At 44.0% G+C, this 21689-nt stretch overlaps 1 protein-coding gene across 6 annotated transcripts in view; it reads left to right on the forward strand.

The window, feature by feature from the left end:
* Positions 1-21689, forward strand: part of BBS2 (Bardet-Biedl syndrome 2) — an 876805-nt gene that overhangs the window by 612274 nt on the left and 242842 nt on the right. The window lies entirely within an intron of this gene.

Raw genomic sequence — 21689 nt, forward strand, 5'->3', positions numbered from 1 at the left:
AGCCAGGTGTTATATCTTTGGGTGCTACCTTTTATTTGCGACATCCTTGTAAATGTATAGTGCATCACCGATCAGTTAAATATGTTTTCTTTGAGCCTAATCAGTTGACTTCTTTTTTAGCGCTCTCCCGATTGGAGGTAGAGAAATCATAAGCTCTATGACTATTGGTTAATCCCAGCAATCAGCCTTCCAGCTAACTTTATGAAAGAATGTACATTAAGTTCAATTCTTCAGTTTTGGTTTATATTATAAGAAATCTTGGATCCAATTTGAGGACTTGAGCATTTTAGTTAATATATGATTTAATGTTATTGGAATGTTTCTTGCTTTATGTAGAAATGCTAATTTGCTTTCTGTACAAGGTATTCTTGATTATATGATTTGAAAATCAATAAATATATTTAAACATAACAATGTAAAAGACATTTCATAACCCACTTGCCAGCTGGCATATACTGATTGGGAAATATCCTGTTGCTGTTGCTAGGTTAAGCGAAACTTGTAAGAAACAAGACTTAACTCTGATGCATGGCAATAGGGCTCGCACCTGGCAGGATATTATGCAAAGATGAACACATCTCATGGTCAGAAAATAGAATCCTCAAGAATATCATTTAACAAAACATGTCTTGTGATAACACAGCAGGGGGGGTTTGAGACTCAGAATTGCTTATATGGTAAAGGAAAGGAACATTTGCGGGAAAAGGTTAGGCCTTACGGTAAACTGAACAGACGTATAGCATGACACAGATGTATAAGCCAATAAATGAATCTACTTATGTAATGACGTATAAGAAATAACCAATAAAGATTTATCATGTGATTTAGACCAACGTGGTGCTGGCCACCAAGAAATGTATAAAAACAGGCATGTAAGAGGAAGTAGGTAGAACAGACATCAGAGGATCCTCAGGCCTGAAGATCACATTCTGTTACCCTATATACTGAATGATTTATTCTTGTAAGCTGTTACTGATTTGCTAATAAATATACTTATGGATTGAAACCAGTATATAGAGTGTGAGGTCTCTATCTCGGGGTAGGCCTAGACAGCTGGCCGACCTCATTTGGTGACCCTCCGATACACGTAGCCTAAGTGACCTCACTGGATTGAAGGCCTCAAAATCTGCTTGTCAGATTGCCTCTCCATTAATTTTCTTTTGGCCAAAAGTTTGCTTCTGGGTTTAATGTTTGTATTTATGCACTGTCTTTGCATTAACTTCCCTATTTTATTGCAGACTCGCTGGGTTGCCCTCCTTGTCTTGCTTCCCCTTTGTGCTGTTTCTTTCTTTCTTCATCTTTAAACCAGTAATAGAATATGGTCTGCCTTAAACACTAATCTCTTCTTCATCACTAATTTTTTTCCCTTTTGTTTTTTTCCTTCATAGGACCCACGGGTATCAAATTTGGATGATCCCGGACCCTGGAGCAGTACTCTATATTGATTTGCCTAGGACCGGGTTCCCATCCTTAGTTGTACTACTGGTCCTTAAAGTTGGAGTTAGAATAAAAATAAGAACTGGCGGGTAGCGTAGCCAAGATAGGATAAAAATAAGAACTGGCGGATAGCGTAGCCAGGATAGGATAAATATAAGAACTGGCAGGTAACGTAGCCAGGATAAAAATAAGAACTAGTGGGGAAAGTAGCTAGAATAGCATAGAAATAAAAACTAGTGGAAGTTATAAGAATATAGTGAACAAATATAAATAAGGAAAAACATATATTTACGGCCGTTACGACTTTATTTTTCTGTAAATCTTCTTTTCACTTCCTTTCCACACTCTTTTCTTGGTATAGACATTGATTCGATTGCTGGTTAAATTCTTTCCTTTATTTTTTGTGGTCTTGGCCCACGCCTGACGTTTCCTCTGCTATATCAAACTATCGCTGTTATGGTGTGACTGCTGTACCACTCTCAGCCACTGTCAACTGCCCCTTTTGCTCTCCCCAGCGCATACTCCTAACCCTAACCCTATCTCTCTACCTCCCGTTGCACACCAGGTGCAATGGCAGGCAGATCGCACTCTTACAACACATACTGGTCGTTACTCTCCTGTCACGTGGGCCGCTATCTCTCAGGCATTAGATGATATCTGTGAAACTATTCACCAGCAATTCACCCCGTCCCCCACCTTCCCCCACTTTACAGGAAACTGTGGTTAAGCAGTGTTCCTGTCTCGGGAACCCACATCTTGAACAAGAATGCCCGCTATGTCTGATTTCTCCCGCTACTCTTGCTGACATTAGGAATCCCCTGTCTTATACTTCTCTGTCTGTTAGTGCTAGCCTTGATTGTTTGTCCTCTACCCCTAGCCCTAGCCCTCCTGATTTCATATGCCTCCCATTTCCTACTTCTTCTATTCTTGCATTTCAGCCTTCGGTTTTGCACGCCCAGGGCCCACCCAAGATCTTGCACATGGATATTTTGCTCTTACTCACAAAAAACCACTTCGCCGCCTATACCAGTTCCTTTTGGCCCTCCTGCTCAGTGGAGCCCTAAATGACTGCATTTGGTGGGTTAATAAAGCCGAGGGAACTTTTCAATTTTCCTCCTTAAATAAGGATCATCTAGCAGCTCTTTGGGGCATTCTGAAGGGCCACCTATGTTTTTAACATGTCCCTCCCCGGTTGTTTGCCATGCTCTGTTGATCCTGTGCCTTCCCCTGCCTTTCTGGCACCTTACCCTTTGCTTCCAAGTCAGCATTGCTATTCTCGGTTTTCCCTCCCTGCTCTTTTTCCTCCTACCTTCCCTAACATTCCGTAGGTTTTTCACCGGTCTTCTGTTAAGCCGTTACTTAGACAATCCTGTTTTGCTGTTACTCATTCCACCCCATATTTTCTACCATTGTTGAGCGTAAAGTATATGCTTCTTCTCTGCCTTGTGCTTTGTGCTATTTAGCCCCTAATGATGTCACGATACTGCTTGCTTATGATGTTGCTTTCACTGACATACCATGTTACTTTGACCAGCTTTCTTTATTTATGCATGATATGTTGTCTTCTTGGATTTTATTAATGTACGTGGTATTCTCATTTGTGGCCACTATTTTGTATGGGTTTTGGCTTATTAGTTCAGTTTTTAGGGGTTTATTTCTTCGCTACTGACAAGAGGGGTCTTCTAGCCTTGGCACGGCTCTGAGTTTGGGTTTTACTGTAATATTTTCAACTTGTCATGCTGCCTGATGGCTTCCTTTGTTCTTCCGTTTATGCTGTTTGCTTTACATTTTAGCTGTCGTTTGTGTACTGGCCTGTGTAATATATGGCACTTTATGGGAAAGCGACAGCATTGCTCTCGTGGTTTTTGTTTCCTGTTCTTTTGTGGTCACAAACCAGAAGAGAAAAAAAACAAAAAAAAACTGGGGTGGTGAGGGGGATGAGATTGAATGAGACTGAAAGAGGAAGTATATTTTAACTGCGTTTCAATGTTACCATAAGCTTTCATTAAAACAATTATTTATTTCATATAAGTTTGCTGGATTATAAAGGATTGTTTTTGAGAAAGACAAGAACAAAATTACAGAAAATATTTGGATCACTATTGTTTTTATATATAAAGACAAAGAGTTTTGGAAAGAAGGGATAAGAGACAAATACCGGAAGTTAATAGAAAGTGTTATGTTAGATTGGCAATGAAGGGAATATATAAGCAGATTATTGAAGTTCATAGAAAGATAGTGTACGTAGATAGGAAAGATTCATTTACGTAGATAGGAAGGATTCGTGACAAGTGATTATGTCTAACCAAATAACTAACAGGCATTAAGTATGATAACTGGCAATATAAAAATAAACGCACCCTTTGTCTTTCTAGGTCTGGGATTTTTAGTATGGGCGTTTCCCATCACCTCACTTTTTCCCATTACTAACGATTATTTGTTTTCTAGAGTTAGGAAAAACTGCAGTGCACTTTAAGAGAACACCTAATGATTTTAATGAGTACTCTAAAAAAAAAAAAAAAAAAATTATACAAGAGGGGCGCTACCTTAATACTTGCTAGCAATTAATGTCTGTCCGGTTTCCAGTACATGAGTTATTATTTGTTGTATTATGTCATATGTCAACTTCAGTGTTTTTGGAAATACGAGTGGATTTCCATTTATGAGCACTCTCTATAATTATCAATATAAAGAAAGAAGATTTTTTTTTTTTTCACTACTTACCACGATTTTAAACCTTATTCTTTGTCTGTGATCAAAGTTTAAGAAATGAATTATGCTTCCTCTTCTTTTTTTTTTTACGTTGCACAAACATACATAGCTACTTCCTGGTTGATGTGTCTGTGTTTAGGGACACTGGGAAATGTAGTGCTCTATTTCTTTAACTTGAATTTATCAGTAGCTATTTTCTTTTTGTTTTTTTCATTATTCATGTCTCTACAATAACTGGAACATATTGCATAGGGTTCTTATGACCCACTTCTATCCCAAATGGTAATATTAATTAATGTTGTGCTAACATACCGAAGCGAAAGTAACTTCTGATTTTTTCATACACTGTACTGTTAACCCATTGTAGGCTGTGCACTGTGTGTTAGAAAAATCATTTGTCTAGTTTTAATCAATATGTAGGATTTTATTTGGTTTCTTAGCAAAAATATATTATGAGTCAAACAAAATTGAACCCATGATTTGATAGAATCCCATGGGAAGGACATTTCTCCCATAAATCCTATTTTATTTTAATTTTTAGGGTTTATCATCTTTATTTTAATATGTTTCAATATAACCTGTCTAATATAATAAAATGCTAGGCCTCGTATGTGCACTCAAAAGTCGTGTTCCCTGATCCGTCGCGGAAACACGAGTGCGCATGTGTGGCCCTGCCTCTCACTGTGCATAGTTCTGCAGCGGCTTTCAAATTTAAAAAAAAAAAGTTACACAGCTGCGGCGGCCTTCCTCACCCCCGGCTCTCACTGCATGGTACCGGCTCCTCTCTCGAACTGCACCAGGATCGAGAGAGGAGCTGCGGCGGAGGCTTTCAAATTAAAAAAAAAAAAAAATACACAGCTGGGGGTCGCCGCTCTCACCCGGCTCTCATGTTGCGGCTGAGCGCTGGCGGCCGGCGAACCCTAATTGCGGCGGCTTTCAACTACAAAAACAAACAAAAAAAAAAACAGCTGAGGGTAGCAGCTCTCACCCGGCTCTCACGGTGCCGTGTTCCCTGATCCGATCTCTGTTCTTCCTGCACCATGGCATGCCGCTGCTGGGGGCCGGCGGCGCAAGCCACCCGGCCGGTGCTGAGGTCCCGCCTCCCGCTTCCGCCCTACACGGCGCCGCCAGACCCGGCCCTACACTCAGATCCGCGAACAGGGGATCAGGAGCTAAACAGAGATTTTAAAAAACAAACAAACAACAGTGGACAAGGACTGAGACACACAAACACTCACAGAAGGACAGGGGGCTAAAGAGACAGATTGAAAAAATCACAAAACACAGAGGACAAGGAGAGAGAGACACACAGACACACACTCACAGAAGGACAGGGGGCTAAAGAGACAGATTGAAAAAAATAAAACACTAAGGAGAGAGAGAGACACAGGAAACAAATGTTACAGCCGGTAGGCTGTTTTAAAGAAGAGGAGCCGCATGCTGGACAGGGGGAGCAGGTAAGAAGTGCTGCTGGACAGGGGGAGCAGGGAAGAGGGTCAGGGGAGCAGGGAAGAGGAACAGGAGAGCAGGTAAGAAGTGCTGCTGGACAGGGGGAGCAGGAAAGAGTGACTGGGGAGCAGGGAAGAAGTGCTGCTGCACAGGGGGAGCAGGGAAGAGGGACAGGGGGAGCAGGTAAGGAGTGCTGCTGGACAGGGGGAGGTAAAAGGAAGGGAGAAGGCCTATTGCTGGACAGGTGGAACAGGCAAGGGGTGATGGTTGACAGCCGAGGAAAGAGAGAGACAGAAAGCGGCCAAGGGGAGAGAGAGAGAGAAAGAAAGAAAGAAAAACACACACATCTATTCTAGCACCCGTTAATGTAATGGGCTTAAAGACTAGTGTGTTAATATGTCTAAGGCTATAGCTTAGCCATCCTTTTGCTTGGGTTTGACTCTTTGCTAATTCATATTTATGTTTAGCATATTACTCCTGTCCTTTGAACATCATATGCCATTGTAACTATAATTCCCTTAGGCTGACAAATATAATTCAGCCAATACATATATTAGACCTTAGTCTATTTGAATTAAAGCAGATAAGTTTTTGTTTTCTTTTGTATATCATCTTTTAACGCTGTACCTATCCTGTTAGTAATATTGCTCAGGTATTGTTGGAAACAAGTTAGATGATATATACAGTACAGATATTTCTGCCTTATTAATTGTGGATCACTTCACAAAGACAATTGCCATATCAGAGGAAGCTGTATGCTACATGAGAATCCGTGTTTACACTCTTTTAATGTCTATTAATGACTTATTGGCATAATTATGGACTAATGCTATTTGAAATATCGCTGAAAAATTTTCAGCCGTATGAAACCCTGAAGACGGATGAGCCCCAACGGAAGGATCTTGCTACCAGAGAAGGAACCTGATAAGCGCCTAGACTTACCAGCAAAGACTTCCTGACTGTTGCTACCAAAAACAGGATGACCTTTATGACCTTGAACTTCTACAGCTTTAATTATGGACTTATTAATTTGCACTTTAACTCTTTTATGGACTCATGCAGTATTAGTATACAGTGGTACCTTGGATTACGAGCATAATCCGTTCCAGGAGCATGCTCGTAATCCAAAATGCTCGTTTATCAAAGCAAGTTTCCCCATAGGAAATAATGGAAACTCGCTTTGATGCGTTCCCCCCCCCCCCCGAGAACCGGCATTGCTGCCCTCGAAGGCCCCCCCCCCGGGATTAGGCACCCCTCCCTGCGATCCGGCACCCCCCTGCCTCGAACCGGCACCCCCCGCCACGATCCGACCCCCCCCGCCACGATTGGGCCCCCCCTCCACAATCCGACCCCCCCTGACATGATTGGGCACCCCCCGACACATTCCGACATCCCCCAACACAATTGGGCACCCCCCCGCCGCTTCTTACCCTCATCTGGGCACTCTTGAAAATCGGCTTCCTCCTCTGCTAGGCCTTGAGCATCTGAGCATGCTCAAGGCCTGTGAGTTCACATTCGGAACATAATTAAAGTCTTTGTTCGCAGGGGGGTGCCGGATTGCGGGGGGGGGGATGCTCATAAATCGAGCCATGCTCGGTTTCTGAGGCACCGATTTTGCAAATGTTTTGCTCGTCTTGCAAAACACTCGCAAACCGGTGCACTCGTAAACCGAGGTACCACTGTATATATATTTTCATGTGTTGGTAATTATTTCTAACAGCCCTATTGCAAGATTCATGTGTTTTTCTTGATTGTGACTTTATGCATTTTCATCCTGTTTTGACTCCCACAATAGCTCCCTAGTTATTTTCCCTTCCAATTAGATTCTTTCCATCCCCTTTCTTGCTGCTAAGCTGAGGAGAAGTGCAGTGAAGAAGAAGTAATGAGCCCAGCTGAAGGATGATGACGTAAGATTTGATGTGGTTACCTGGACTTTCACCTCTGGCGTCTAGACCCAGCCGAGTCTGCACTGACCCAGCTAATTTGGAAGGGCATGGAGATAATCTAACTTGTTAATTTATTCTTTTATCCCTTTTTGATAATAATACACTCATAACAGGACGAAACCATAAAAGCAAAGTATTTTTAAATGATTAATCATATATTTTCCACCAATTTTTCACTTATGGCATATATTTTTGTGAGATTTCTTTATTGTAATAATTGTTTGATTTCTTATGCTATCTGAGTCATGCTGTAACGATTGTCCTTGTAGTTTACCTTTGGTTTGGTTAGTCATTTGTCCTTTTCATTTTTACCATATACAATTTCAAGTACGTGGCCCTATGCCTGTGCTGTACAATCACTGACACAGTCTATCTTCTGGCCGAATGTCAGAATGTCAAAGCCACCTGGGAAGGGGCTTTGAAGAGGGGATGAGAGGAAAAGGAAGATGAAAAGAAGAAGAAAATCATGGAAAATTCTGGTATAAAATCCTTGTAAGTCTTTGTATGATACAGGTGAAGCAGGATAAGTCCTTTGGATAACACTAAAGGTGAAGAAACCAGACCTCAAAGAAGAAACCCCCCCCCCTTCTCCCTCCTGCTCTAATAAATCAGTATATTAACAATGTAAAAGACATTTCATAACCCACTTGCCAACTGGCATATACTGATTGGGAAATATCCTGTTGTTGTTGCTAGGTTAAGCGAAACTTGTAAGAAACAAGACTTAACTCTGATGCATGGCAATAGGGCTCGCATCTGGCAGGATATTATGCAAAGATGAACACATCTCACGGTCAGAAAATAGAATCCTCAAGAATATCATTTAGCAAGACATGTCTTGTGATAACACAGCAGGGGGGGTTTGAGACTCGGAATTGCTTATATGGTAAAGGAAAGGAACATTTGCGGGAAAAGGTTAGGCCTTACGGTAAACTGAACAGACGTATAGCATGACACAGATGTATAAGCCAATAAATGAATCTACTTATGTAATGACGTATAAGAAATAACCAATAAAGATTTATCATGTGATTTAGACCAACGTGATGCTGGCCACCAAGAAATGTATAAAAACAGGCATGTAAGAGGAAGTAGGTAGAACAGACATCAGAGGATCCTCAGGCCTGAAGATCACATTCTGTTACTCTATATACTGAATGATTTATTCTTGTAAGCTGTTACTGATTTGCTAATAAATATACTTATGGATTGAAACCAGTATATAGAGTGTGAGGTCTCTATCTCGGGGTAGGCCTAGACAGCTGGCCGACCTCACTACTCACTGAGAAAACATGACCATATCACAGAAGCCTACATCAACTCACATTGGCTACCAATCCAAGAAAGAATACAATTCAAATTCTACTGCATGTTATTTAAAACCCTTAACGGAGACAGCCCATCCTACCTGAACAACCGCCTCATCCCTGCATCCACAACCAAACACAGAAAAACGCATCCCCCATTCATAGCAGGGGGGGTTTGAGACTCGATCAAAGAAGTAAAACGATCAAAACTACACGACGGCCTCCTGGCCACTCAGCAGCAATACTGAACAACCAAATCTCCAACCTTCTGATGTCCACCCCAGACTACAAGACATTCAGAAAAGATCTGAAAACTATACTTTTCAAGAAATTCCTGAAACAGCCCTAATCTCACGTACTCTCAACAACGCTAAAATTGATAAAGGATCTACCCTTTACTATCATAACAAGGGCAATTATGCTTCCACTGAAACCCCAGTTCATAAATCTTCTGTTAAGCCTCCTTGTTCTTAACTACCAAAGAAATATCAAAAGATCTACTCTTTAGCACTCTAGCAAATCTATTGTTCTCCCAATGTAACCCTGTTTATAAATCTTTTGTAAGCCGCCTTGAACCGCAAGGTAATGGCGGAATAGAAATTCCTAATGTAATGTAATGTAACATGAAAAATCTTTTGCTTCAATTGTCAGACCAAAGCCTAAGCAAGCTCCTGCAAAACCTTCTTTACCTCTTTCATCCTACCAGAGGCATTATCCTCCAAGGGCAGTTCCTTACACTCGAGCAGCCCCCAAAAGACAACAGCAGCCGAAGCAACAAAAACTTAAGCCTTCTGCTGCACCTAAGGCTGCGTAGCCTTTTCGACTGTCTCAAACAGAGCATAACCTCCATCGTTCTGCCTTTGTCCTCCCTTCTCCCCATAGGAGGTCGTCTCCATCATTTTTACCATTGATGGGAGAACATTACATCCAACCTTTGGGTGCTGTCAGTAATCAGGGAAGGATACTCTTCATTTCGCTCAGGTTCCACCAGAGCTTCCTCCAAGAGAGTACCCTTCTAATCCATCCCAGACCGCCCTTCTTCTTCAGGAAGCTCAAGCTCTGCTTCTTTTCTGTGCCTTCGAGGAAGTTCCGCTGGAACAGCAGAGCAGGGTTTTTACTCCCGTTACTTCTTAGTTCCGAAGAAGACACGCGATCTGTGACCCATACTGGATCTCAGGGCTCTCAATAAATTTTTAGTCAAATAAAAATTTCATATGCTATCCCTAGCATCCCTTTATCCCCTTCTAGATCAGAACGATTGGTTATGTTCTCTAGATCTCAAGGAGGCTTACGGGGAATCTGCATTTTCAATACAGAGTGCTACCTTTTGGCCTGGCAACATCTCCTAGAGTGTTCACCAAGTGCCCAGTGGTGGTAGCAGCAGCGCTAAAGAACCATGGTCTTCAGGTGTTTCCCTACCTGGACGACTGGCTCATCAAAGATTCAACATCTCAGGGGGTTATTGTAGCGTCCCAACAGACTACGTGGTTCCTACAAAGCTTGGGATTCGAAATCAACTTTCCCAAATCCCACCTTCAGCCCTCTCAGAATCTACATTTCATCAGAGCTTTTTCTGGACACTATCCAACTCAGAGCGTGCGTCTAGATGCTTTTCTTCAACTCTGCCACAAAGTGCTTTCCCTTTCTTCACTCTCAGTGAGACACATGATGGTACTACTCGGTCACATGGCCTCGACCGTTCACGTGACTCCTTTTGCCAGACTTCACCTCAGAATTCCTCAGTGGACCCTGGCATCTCAGTGGACACAGGTATGCAAACCACTTTCTCGACACATTACAGTCACTCCTTCGTTGAGACGGTCTCTTCGCTGGTGGATGCTCTCTTCCAATCTCTCCAGAGGTTTACTGTTTCAGATGCTTCCTTATCAGAAGGTCCTCACAACAGATTCCTCGATCTACGCTTGGGGGGGGGCTCATCTTGACAGTCTCAGTACTCAAACTACTGGTCAAGCATGGTCAGTGTCATATCAGTCTGTTGGAACTCAGAGCGATCTTCAATGCTCAAAGCTTTTCAACATCTTCACGACCAGGTAGCCCTCATTCGGATGGACAACCAAGTCGCCATGTACTATGTTAGAATCTCTCCCTCTTTGCCTAGAAGCTCTGAAGGTTTTGGATTGGGCAATCCTTCACAACACCTTCCTGAAAGCTGTCTACATTCAAGGAGAGAAAAACTGGTGGTCAAGTTGAGTCGTCTTCTGCAACCTCACGAATGGACACTCAATTCTTCGTCTCTTCATCACTAAACTAAACCTTAAGTTTATATATCGCATCCTCTCCACGGAAGTGGAGCTCGGCACGGTTTACAAGAACTTAAAATATAAGAAGAGAAAGGAAAAGGTTTACATGTTAGAGAAGAGCCAAGATTTCAGTTGCTTGTGGAATAGTTGGAGAGAGCCCAGGTTCCTCAACGGGATAGTAAGGTCATTCCAGAGGCCTGTGATTTTGAAGAGAAGAGATTTTCCCAGTTTACCTGCATAGAGAATACCGCATAGAGAGGGGAAGGATAGTTTATATCTTTGGGCGGGTCAGTAGGGAACTCCTCAGATAGATCTCTTTGTATCTCCCCACAACCAGAAACTGCCTCAGTTCTGCTCCAGGATATATTCTCCTCATCACCTCGAGGCAGATGCTTTTTTACTGGCATGGACAAATCTCTTCCTGTATGCATTCCCTCCATTCCATCTCATTCTCAAGACTCTAGTCAAGTTGAAGAACAATCATGCCACCATGATTCTGATAGCTCCTCGGTGGCCAAGATAACCTTGGTACTCCCTTCTCCTTGAACTCAGCAGCAGGGAGCCATACCCTTTACCAGTTTTTCCATAGAGTCAAGGATCTCTACTTCATCCCAATCTGCAGTCTCTGCACCTAACAGCTTGCTACCTTAACATAGGAGACATGATAGAAACCTTCAAAATCCTGAAGGGCATAGAAAAGGGACAGATTCTTCACACTGTGGGGAACCACAAGTACAAGGGGGTACTCAGAGAAATTAAAAGGGGGCAGGTTTAGAATAAACGCTAGGAAGTTCTTTTTTACCCAGAGGGTGGTGGACATGTGGAACGCACTTCCGGAGGCCGTGATAGGACAGAGCACGTTACAGGGCTTCAAAGAAGGTTTGGATAGGTTCCTAGACGATAAGGGGATTGAGGGGTACAGATAGGAGTTGAGGTAGGTTATAGGAATAGTCAGGGACCACAGCACAGGTGATAGACCTGGAGGGCCGCCGCGGGAGCGGACTGCTGGGCGGGATGGACCTCTGGTCTGACCCGGCGGAGGCAAATTCTTATGTTCTTAACCCCTCTTCAGTTTTCTCAACCTGTAAGAGACATTTTAGAGGTTTCTAGAAAGCCTGCCACTAGACAATGCTACCACCAAAAGTGGAGCCTCGAGATACCTCCTTGGCTTCTGTCTTGGATTATCTTTTGCACTTGTCTACTTCTGGCCTCAAGTCTACATCTATCCGAGTCCATCTCAGTGCAATTGCTGCTTTTCATCAGCCTATTGAAGGAAAACCCCTCTCTGCTCATCCGGTGATTTCCAAATTTATGAAAGGACTTTTCAATGTCAAACCTCCACTCAAACTGCCTCCAGTGGTTTGGGATCTCAATATTGTTCTTGCTTAGTTGATGAAGCCTCCATTTGAACCAATGTCTAAGGCTCATCTGAAGTATCGCACTTGGAAAGTGGTGTTTCTCATCGCTCTCACATCTGCTCGAAGAGTTAGTGAACTGCAAGCTTTAGTTGCTGATCCACCTTTCACAGTTTTCCATCATGACAAGGTGGTCCTCTGTACTCATCCTAAATTCTTACCTAAAATGGTTTCAGAATTTCATTTCAATCAATCCATTGTACTTCCAGTGTTTTTTCCAAGACCTCATTCTCATCCTGGAGAAGCAGCTCTTCATACTCTGGACTGTAAACCTGCTTTGGTCTTCTACTTGGAGCACACCAAATCACACAGAACTTCTCCTCAACTTTTTGTCTCCTTCGATCCAAACAAGTTGGGACATCCAATTTCTAAGCGAACCATCTCCAACTGGATGGCTGCTTGTATCTCTTTCTGCTCTGCCCAGGCTGGATTACAACTACAGAGTCGAGTCACAGCCCACAAAGTCAGAGCCATGGCGGCTTCAGTAGCTTTCCTCAGATCCACTCCTATTGAGGAAATTTGCAAAGCTGCCACTTGGTCCTCGGTTCATACTTTCACCTCTCACCTCTCACTATTGTCTGGATGTTTTCTCCTGATGGGATAGCCATTTTGGCCAGAGAGTATTACAAAATTTATTCTCCTAAGTTGCCAACACTCCCACCATTCCATTCTGGTTAGCTTGGAGGTCACCCACATGTGAAAATAGACTGCCTGCTTGTCCTGGGATAAAGCACAGTTACTTACCATAACAGTTGTTATCCAGGGACAGCAGGCAGCTATTCTTACAATCCACCCACCTCCCCTGGTTGGCTTCTCTGCTAGCTATCTGAATTGAGGAGACTTGTCCTGTGCTGGGCGGGAAGGCACTCGTGCATGCGCGGTGCGGCAGACTAGAAACTTCTACGTTTCTACAAGCAAGTCTGCTTGCGAGGCTGTCCGCATCCGGGCTCCGTGGATGACGTCACCCACATGTGAGAATAGCTGCCTGCTGTACCTGGATAACACTGTTATCCCAGAACAAGCAAGCAGCCTATTCTCATATGGGTGACGTCATCCATGGAGCCCCGATGCGGACAGCCTCGCAAGCATACTTTGCTTGTAGAAAACTTTAGAAGTTTTGAGTCAGCCGCACCGTTCATGTGCGAGTGCCTTCCCGCCCAGCGCAGGGGGAGTCTCCTCAGTTCTCAGTTTTCCGCGGAGCTGAGAAATCCATCTTTGACTCTCTGCGTTTAACTTTCTTACTTCGTACCTTCTCTCATCATGGTTTGTGTTTCTTTCATCGCAAATCGCTGTGTTGTTTTCTTTCTTTTCAGTTTTATAAAAAAGAAGACTTATTTTAATCTTTTCTTCAGTGATTGACTGGTGGGTCAGGCCGCGCGACCGCAGCCTGCGGGCTTCGACTTTACAGTGGCTATCTTCCCTCCTATGTCCCGGTCAGTCACGGGCTTCCAGAAGTGTATGTAGCCACTGCCAGCGTCCGATTTCTCTCACAGACCCACTCCGCTGGTGCCTCCAGTGCCTTGGGCCTGCCTATCATCCGAAGTCATGCGAGCGCTGTGCTACTCTTCACCCTCGAGCCCTTCAGCGTTGTTCAGTTTTAGTGGAAACATTCTTCAGCATGAACTCCTCAGTGAAACCCTCGACCTCGAGTGCTACCTCGGTCCCGCCTTCCATCGAGGGTCCTCCTGCTTCCACTATCCCGACCTCAAGCTTCATCTGGCCATCCTCGTTTGGATCATCTTTAGCGTCGACTACACCTGCTTTATCGTCTCCTGAGCTCCCCTCAGGACAGATACATCAGCAGAAGGTTCCTGTGGTGGTCCTCCTCTCCACTGCCACCTTGGAGCCTTTAGCCTTAGCAAGTGGTCCAGTTTCAGACGCGGATCCACGTTTGCAGGCTTTTCTCCAGACCATGTTGGAACAGCAATTTGTTCAGTTATTGAGCAAATATGGTTCTGCCTCCACAATGCCTCCTGTAATCCAGCCTAGGCAATCAGCAGTTTCCCGTGAGGTTGAGTCCCCGCTAGTGCCTCAAGCTGAAGCTTCACACTATATGCAAGGAGTAGAGTCTTTGCGAGTGTCTGGTCTGGCATCTACACACTCGATGCAAGAAGTAAATTCTTTGCGAGTGTCTCGATTGGAACCTTCACACTCTATGCAAGGAGTAGATTCTTTGCGAGTGTCTCGATTGGAACCTTCATGCTCTATGCAAGGAGTAGATTCTTTGCGAGTGTCTCAACAGGATTCCGCACACTCCATACAAGGAGCAGAGTCTTTGGGAGTGCTTCGAGATTTCTCGATCAAAACCACTGTGTTTCGATCTAGCTTCAAGCCCTATCCATTCACCAGCAGCGTTGTCGGTTTTCCATACATAGGGCGAACTTTCCTCGAGACCTGCCTCCAGGCACCACTCTAGTTGCCGATCGAGGCCTTCATCGATACATCCATCGAAGCACAGATCTTCTAAAGAGCAACCTTCTTCGTCTGGGCCTCATTCCTGACCTTCCAGTTCTCTGAGGCCACCAACTCCTCGCTCCAGGTCTCCGCTTCCGGACCATGAGGAATCAGCTGTTTTAATTGCCTCCTTCAATTCTCCATATTCTTTGGATTGTCACTTCTCCAGAGAGGCTTCACCTTCGTTCTCCGCTCGAGCCGCCTCGAGGTTATCGAGCCTTTCTCGAGGCATTGGCTTCCTGGATCAGCTGTCTTTCTCCTCCTTCCTTCGTCAGATGGATGCTGCTCTGGAAATTCAGTTTGATGCTAGTTCTAAATACTCTAAGGAGAATTTCGACTCCCTCAACTTAAGCTTCCTCTTAACAAGCTTTTGTCTTAAGCTTTCACACGTTGTCTGGAGACTCCTTATGCTATGCCTGCTGTTCCAGACAAATTGGTCTAGAGGTATAGATCTCTGCATGGCAAAGAGTTTGAGAATTCACAATTATCTCACCAATCCCTCCTTCTGGAGACCTTTTTGACAAGACCCCATCCTTCCAAGGTCTGTGCTACAGTTCCTTCTCACAACCCACCTATCTCCCCTGGTTGGCTTCTCTGCTAGCTATCTGAACTGAGGAGACTTGCCCTGCGCTGGGCGGGAAGGCACTCGTGCATGCGCAGTGCGGCTGACTCAAAACTTCTAAAGTTTCTAGAAGCAAGTATGCTTGCGAGGCTGTCCGCATCGGGGCTCCGTGGATGATGTCACCCATATGTGAGAATAGCTGCCTGCTGTCCCTGGATAACACCTGTTACATAGTAACATAGTAGATGACGGCAGATAAAGACCCGAATGGTCCATCCAGTCTGCCCAACCTGATTCAATTTAAATTTTTTTTTTTTTTTTTTTTTCTTCTTAGCTATTTCTGGGCGAGAATCCAAAGCTTTACCCGGTACTGTGCTTGGGTTCCAACTGCCGAAATCTCTGTTAAGACTTACTCCAGCCCATCTTCACCCTCCCAGCCATTGAAGCCCTCCTCTGCCCATCCTCCTCCAAACGGCCATGCACAGACACAGACCGTACAAGTCTGCCCAGTAACTGGCCTAGTTCAATCTTTAATATTATTTTCTGATTCTAAATCTTCTGTGTTCATCCCACGCTTCTTTGAACTCAGTCACAGTTTTACTCTCCACCACCTCTATCGGGAGCGCATTCCAGGCATCCACCACCCTCTCCGTAAAGTAGAATTTCCTAACATTGCCCCTGAATCTACCACCCCTCAACCTCAAATTATGTCCTCTGGTTTTACCATTTTCCTTTCTCTGGAAAAGATTTTGTTCTACGTTAATACCCTTTAAGTATTTGAACGTCTGAATCATATCTCCCCTGTCTCTTCTTTCCTCTAGGGTATACATATTCAGGGCTTCCAGTCTCTCCTCATACGTCTTCTGGCGCAAGCCTCCTATCATTTTCGTCGCCCTCCTCTGGACCGCCTCAAGTCTTCTTACGTCTTTCGCCAGATACGGTCTCCAAAACTGAACACAATACTCCAAGTGGGGCCTCACCAATGACCTGTACAGGGGCATCAACACCTTCTTCCTTCTACTGACTACGCCTCTCTTTATACAGCCCAGAATCCTTCTGGCAGCAGCCACTGCCTTGTCACACTGTTTTTTCGCCTTTAGATCTTCGGACACTATCACCCCAAGGTCCCTCTCCCCGTCCGTGCATATCAGCTTCTCTCCTCCCAGCATATACGGTTCCTTCCTATTATTAATCCCCAAATGCATTACTCTGCATTTCTTTGCATTGAATTTTAGTTGCCAGGCATTAGACCATTCCTCTAACTTTTGCAGATCCTTTTTCATATTTTCCACTCCCTCTTCGGTGTCTACTCTGTTACAAATCTTGGTATCATCTGCAAAAAGGCACACTTTTCCTTCTAACCCTTCAGCAATGTCACTTACATATATATTGAACAGGATTGGCCCCAGCACCGAACCCTGAGGGACTCCACTAGTCACCTTTCCTTCCTTCGAGCGACTTCCATTAACCACCACCCTCTGGCGTCTGTCCGACAGCCAGTTTCTGACCCAGTTCACCACCACAGTTACGGTAAGTAACTGTGCTTTACGGTAAGTAACTATGCTTTATGGCATTGCCTATAATGCTTCCATCGGGCTTTTTTCGTAGGCTACATAGATGGGTATTTGCATACATATAGAAGAAACGACCGCTCAGGTTGTGGCGCTCTATTTTATTTCAATCCAAGTTTCAGGGAGGAATGGGGGTGCCACATTTGTCCCTGTACTATAAAGCGGCACTACTACAGGAGATAGTCCTCTTGATCTCGTATGCTGACTGCCCTTGTCAACGGATTAGTTAGACATTTATTCCAGATTTTACATTATGGAAACTCCCCTGGGTAACTTTAGTTGTGATAAGGGAGAGACTGCAACAAGATAACCCTTTTCTTGCGGTTATATTACATAATTGGTATTCCCTATGTAAATTGATGTTCCCAGAGAGAGAATATTTCCTCCATACTCCTATATGTGCCGGTTTAGATCCGGACTGGATTGAGGACTTTGAGACAATGGGAAAATACAGCCTTTTGATTTCTTGCAGGAGAAATATGGGTTGGCCACTCTGGATGCTTATCATTATACCTAATTATATACTTGTTTTTAAACAAGTAAGCTATTTGGGATCTGAGCTTGGGAGAAATGGCTCTGGAAAGAGCTTTACAGTTAGGGGTTGGTAGGGGTTGTATTTCTAGGCTTTATCAAGCCTTATTGTTATGGGAAGTGCCCCAAGATCCTTATAAGGAATCTTGGGAGAGGGACTTGGGTATCTCCTGTATGGGAAGGACCTGGCAAAAACTGTATAAAAGATTATTCCACCTTTCGGTCTCCTATACCACAGTTCTTCAACCGCAGGTCCGCAAACCGGTGCTGGTCCGCAGAAAATTCCTGCCGGTCCGCACAGGACTGGCAAGATCAACTTCTTCAATTTACTGCCGGTCTGCGCAGGACCGGCAAGATCGAGGAGCTGTCCTTCGCGCAGGGCCGGAGAGATAATAGGGAGCCTCACACTGTGCTTTCTCCCCTCCCAGCGGCTCTCCTTACAAACGCAGCGATTGAAGAAGGAAGCCTTGGAGCTTTTGCTGAGTCGGGCCACCTCTGATGATGCAACTTCCGCTTTCCTCAGAGGCGGTGCAACCCAAGAAAGGACCCGAGGCTGCCTTACTGAATCGCAGCGTTGGCAAGTAAGGAGAGTTGCTGGGCATGGTGGAAAAAAAAAAGGGACAGCTGCTACTGGACCTGGAAGGAGAGAGAAGGAGAGATGCTGCTGGGAGGGGAGGAGGGAAAGGAAAGGGAAGAGAGTTACTGCTGGACAGGGGGAGGAGGGAAGGGAGAAGAAAAAAGGAAGGAAACAGCTTGCAGGGAGATTAGAGGAGGGGGAGGGGAGAGACAGGAATGAGATGGGAAGGGGGGTCAGCAGATAAATTGAGAGGGACAAAGATGCTAGATCTGGTGTAGGAGAGATAAAAATGAAGAGAGCAGTGAAGCTGGAGTGAATCGTGTAAAAAGGAGAGAGGGGCATAGGCTGGATGGAAAGGAGGAAGGGGCATAGAAAGAAGACAAATACCATATGGAAGGGGGAGAAGTCAGACAGTAGATGGAAGGGGCAGATGCTGGATTGAAGAGACAGAGAGGGCAGACGGTGGAAGGAAGAGAGTGAAAAAAAAATGAAATCAGAAACCAGAGACAACAAAAGGTAGAAACAAATAATTTTATTTCTATTTTGTGATTAGAATATATCAGATTTGAAATATATATCCTGCTAGAGCTGGTGTTACACATAACTGGGGACTGCAAAGTCCAGGCAGTGGCTTAGGGCTCTCTCTGACCAGGGGGGCAGTTGCCCTAGTTGCACTCCCCTAACCCTATTTCTGCTATGTGTGACTGCGGTATTCTGATAGCATGATATTTCTGTGTAGCATTCTGTAATAATTTGGCTTATTCAGTTTTCTTGATAGTAGAGGGGATATATGTGAAGGGGAGGGGAGACGGGTTTTGTTGATTCTTCCTCTGTATTATTTGTATTTATAAAATAACAATTGTACAGAATATTGTTTCTTTTTATACTTTAATAAAATACATTCAGTATAAAATCATAACTGAGGCTTGTGCAGATGGGATCAGATGGTTTGCGAGGACCGAGCTCGCGGAGACGGGGCGGAAACAGGGTTTTTAAATTTCAGTCCTAGTAGTTTGCCGGTCCACAAAATAATTTTTTTTTTCCCGCCAGTCCATAGGTGTAAAAAGGTTGAAGAACACTGTCCTATACGATAGTGGAAAACGGATTTAAGATGTACTATGAATGGTACTACATCCCAACTAGATTGGTTCACATGTTTAAGGGGATTAGTGCTCTATGTTGGAGAAATTGTGGGCAAAAAGGGGATTTTATTCATATGTGATGGACTTGCCTGATTCTCCACTCCTTTTGGCAAATGTTGGGCATCACCAATGAATGGCCACTGCCCTTTATTGATGATCTGATGTTTATTGAATGCCCCATTGACAGGTCATCCTCCACCCATTCAGAAATTGGCAGCTTATATTTTTACTGCTGCCAGATTGGTTATGTTGATAGGTTGGAAACTTCCAGTGCCACTGGGGCGATCAGTGCTGTGTGCCAAATTGGATTATATTCAGCTTATGTCTAAATTAACAGCACTGCATAATAAGGGGATGGTAGAATGCCATAAAGTGTGGGACCCATACACGGACTAGAAAGCTAACCTGTTACAGAGATACATTCTGGGGGACTCCTTGTATTACTAGCTTGTGTTTGGTTTTGTCTTTTTGTACAGACTGTGTACCTAGTAGGTAGAGGGATAAGGGAGGGAGAGAGGTAGTGGGCGGAAGGGGTGGGGAGGGGACTAGGAGAGGGTTGTTTTGCAATTGTTTTTAGTTGTCCTTTGGTTGTGAATGCTACTTGTTAAGCACTATTGATTTTGTATGCTGTAAGAGTTTCTTTGTATCCATATTGCAAAATTATAATAAACAATTTAAAAAGAAGCATCAAAGACCAAGCAGGCCATATACTTTCTAGTTTCTAGCAGGTCATTCCTAATGTGTTGGAAGGCATCTAATTAGTCATCAGATATGTATTGCTTGTAATGAGAGAACTTCTGAGCTAAGGATTTCATATAACAGGTCATGTTGAAGATGTAACTAAGAATCCTACTGGTTAACTTGGTATTCTGGAATAATCTGCTACCAAATTTGTCTAAGGTTCTTCTTCTTTGCCTGGAGGAGTACTAACATAAGTTCTTGAACTGCTAGTCTTTTCACATCGAGATGATGTAGCTCTGGCTCTCAGTGTCAACTTAAAGCTCTGCTTGGACTGGGCTGGTACCCCTGGAGTCAAGGCTTTTGTTGCTTGGGATTGTAATATGTTAACCAACTCTCTGTACTAGTTTTTTAATCTGGTCCTGTAAAAATGGCACCAGTAACTGGTGCTGTAGTTGGGGTTTGTCAAAACCTGGGCATGATTGGACCCTGTATAAGGTGGCCAGTTTGCAGGAGCCACCAAAAGAAGGACCTCCTAATTTTTAAACATGGTATCCTTCATTAGAACATGAAAAGGAAGTTTTAAGCAGTCTTTAGGTACTTGCTAATTCATCAAAGAATTCTGCTCTAGGTTCAGACTTTGATTCCATCTTAACTGGTAGAGCTAGGCCCATCTGTCTGATGAAATTAGCGAAAGAAAGGCCCTCTGACGGTGATCTCCTGTGAGGAGGCGGAGGAGATGGGTCCATTGACAGACCATAAGACTCCTCAGTAGAGAGCTCTGAGTAATCTGAGAAGGGATGGTGAGAGAAATCAGTGTCATATTCCTCAATGTCCTGCCTCGGGGATAGGGAGCGTTGAGTTGGATGTTGAGGAGAGCATTGAGGTGTATGTTGAGGTGGAGGAGCACATTGACTATGACATCGAGGAAAGTGTCAGGAAATGCTTCTCAATGATCGCCTGGAGTGGTATGAAGAACTTTGACATCGATATGATGTAGCTCTGGCTCTCAGTGTCAACTTAGAGCTCTGTTCGGACCGGGCTGGTGCCGCTGGAGTCAAGGCTTGTGTTGCTTGGGATTGTAATATGCCAACCAACTCTCTACTAGTTCTTTAATCTGGTCCTGTAAAGATGGCACTAGTACCGTGGTAGTCATCAGTGCAGATGGTGCAGTACATTTTTGAGACATTGGTTACCTCGATAATAAGGCACGCCTATGAGGTGACACCATTTCGGTGCATCAACACTTGGCATGCATCGATGGTGTAGATGCCTCAGACGATGCCAATGCATGCTGAAGTGTCTGTAAGTACTTGGAGGGGGAATCATGCTTGTGCTTCTTAGCCTTTTTATTAGGTTCCCCAGATGGTGGTATTAGCGATGAAACTGAGATTGTGCGAGGTGTCAGTGCCAGTACTGATTTTGATGCTGAAGAGTGGTGTGATTGGATTTAATGAGGTTGGTAATTTATTTTAATGTTTTTGATATTTAGTATTCTTATGCATGTAAATATATGTGACCTAAAGCTACCATTAACATGTAACTTGAGGATTCAGTAAGTTATGTGCACCTTTGCCACATTTGGACATTCACAGTTATACCAGGTCTATAGCTGGTGTTACCGCAAGCACCTAAATGTAAGGTGCA

This window comes from Geotrypetes seraphini, chromosome 4 (assembly GCF_902459505.1).
Source record: "Geotrypetes seraphini chromosome 4, aGeoSer1.1, whole genome shotgun sequence".
Taxonomy (NCBI): domain Eukaryota; kingdom Metazoa; phylum Chordata; class Amphibia; order Gymnophiona; family Dermophiidae; genus Geotrypetes; species Geotrypetes seraphini.